Source organism: Physcomitrium patens, chromosome 26 (assembly GCF_059467195.1).
Source record: "Physcomitrium patens ecotype Gransden chromosome 26, ASM5946719v1, whole genome shotgun sequence".
Taxonomy (NCBI): Eukaryota; Viridiplantae; Streptophyta; class Bryopsida; order Funariales; family Funariaceae; genus Physcomitrium; species Physcomitrium patens.
Genome location: NC_143435.1, coordinates 830,001 through 832,500, shown reverse-complemented (window position 1 = coordinate 832,500; position 2,500 = coordinate 830,001).

Sequence of the window (2,500 nt, the reverse complement as noted above, 5' to 3'; positions counted from 1 at the left end):
ATTTAGTATTCTTCTGCCTTTTATTTTTCTACCTTATTCCAGTTAATTAAATTACTTTAATATTTTTAATTCACCAATTTATTTTTATTTTTATTTATATTTCTGTCTAGGCGCAAGACTGGGCGGCCAGCAAGGAGTCGAGACAGGGAGTTAATTTTAAAATTGATTTTTAAAAAATGATTTATTTATTTATTTCCACCTATGCGGAAGACTGGGCGGCCAACGAGGAGTCGAGACAGCCAGGAGTCGGGACTTGGGCAAGGGAGCGGGACAAGAGGTCGGGACTCGCGGCGGGACAAGGAAGAGGAGGAGGAAGTCCGGGACTCGCGACGGGACTGGGACTCGCGCCGGGACTAGGGAGTCGCGGCGGGACAAGGAAGAGGAGGAGGAAGTCCGGGACTCGCGACGGGACTGGGACTCGCGCCGGGACTAGGGAGTCGCGGCGGGACAAGGAAGAGGAGGAGGAAGTCCGGGACTCGCGACGGGACTGGGACTCGCGCCGGGACTAGGGAGTCGCGGCGGGACAAGGAAGAGGAGGAGGAAGTCCGGGACTCGCGACGGGACTGGGACTCGCGCCGGGACTAGGGAGTCGCGGCGGGACAAGGAAGAGGAGGAGGAAGTCCGGGACTCGCGCCGGGACTAGGGAGTCGCGGCGGGACAAGGAAGAGGAGGAGGAAGTCCGGGACTCGCGCCGGGACTAGGGAGTCGCGGCGGGACAAGGAAGAGGAGGAGGAAGTCCGGGACTCGCCACGGGACTAGGGAGTCGCGGCGGGACAAGGAAGAGAAGGAGGAAGTCCGGGACTCGCGACGGGACTGGGACTCGCGGCGGGACAAGGAAGAGAAGGAGGAGGTCCGGGACTCGCGCCGGGACTAGGAAGAGGGGGAGGAGGTCCGGGACTCGCGACGGGACTAGGAAGTGGGGGAGGAGGTCCGGGACTCGCGCCGGGACTAGGGAAGAGGAGGAGGAGGAGGAAGGCCGGGACTGGGACTCGCGGCGGGAGTAGGTAGTGGGGAGGAGGTCCGGGACTCGCAGCGGGACAAGGAGGAAGTCGGGGAGGAGGGCCGGGACCAGGAGTCGCGGCGGGGATAGCAGGCAGGACAGGGAGGGTGGGTGGTCTTCCACAAAAAAAAGTGTGTCTCGGAACTTCCTTAGTGCAGTAGGACGGGGGCCTGCCGAATCCCACAGAGAGTACTATGTGGGGAAGGGTTCCTCTGAAGCGTCTCGGGAAAAGTCGTGAGGGGGTGACGGTTGCTCGGTGCCTACGGGTCCCGACTGCTCGCTGCCTTCTTTGAGCCCAGTACCGACGTTCGCAGGGGGATACCTGGATACTACTGGGGTTACCTGGATACTTCTGGCGTGTTACCTTGGATCAGTGAGGAGTGGGGGTTAGTTTCCCGGCGACGCGACCCTCTGAGGAGGTCCCGCGGAGGGTCGCCGAGTATTATATGGTGAGCTGGCTGTCAAGGATTGTGAGTCCCGCTGCCAAAATTTTTTTTGGTGCGCGGGCGACTGGAAAAAGAGGGTTGGTCTTGTGCCGATACGCGTAACGTCGCAGCGAGTCCCAAGAGCTAGTAACCATTTTTGGCGGGGGGCGATGGCCTCGGTATTGTCAAGCCATTCTCTCATTCATTTGGGAGGGTGGGGAGAAGTGTTTGCCGAGGCCGTTCAAGCTCCGCCTGGTCGACCACCACTGTGACCGCCACCGCGCTCGATCTCTATTGCAAGCTCAGGTGAAATTCCTGATAAACTTGGAGGGGTGTGGGACGCGTTCGCAGTGTGGGCCGAGGAGTCATAACATCCCAGGTCGGAATGTGAAAATGGAACTTCGAAACCGGTGAGAGTTCTCTCGTCGGCTAGGGGTTTCACAAAAGTAACATTTCTATAAATTTCTATCCGACCCCTCCATTAATTTGGAGGGGCGATGGGCCCCGGGATTGGACATACTTCTTGCTGATTTGTCTTTTGAGGAAAATCCTTCGCGGTGATGGTTACTTTTTCATTTTTTAATGTGTGTATCGGCCTCGTCGGTTTCTCTCTTTCCTGGTCACATTCCCGAAAAAGGCCGCAGCACCTATGATTCTCTTCCGGGGGGGTCTAACTCTCCCTCTCTCTCTATCCTTCTCTTTGTCTGGCTCTCTCTGGCTTCACTTTTTGTGGTGTGTGCCTCTGGGGGTCTGGTTGGAATTTGCCGTTGGCTTTTTTGCCCTCTCTTTTTGCCTTTTATCCATCGCAAAGAAGGGTGTGTGTGTTCTCACCTGGGGTTGGAATGAAGGACGGGGAACCTCCTCGTCTTGTGAAGTGGGACCATCTTTTAGGATGATGGCTTTTTGCTGCCTGGTGTGTGCTTGGGTGGGGTTTGGTGGTGGCAGTCTACCTCTCCCTTTCTCCGGTAAGACCAGATGACTGGTTCGTCCGCTACTCTTGTGTTGGCCCTACCTTGGCCAACGGGAGTCGGCGACGCTCCAGACTGGATGGCATGATGTGGTGGTGTACCGAAGG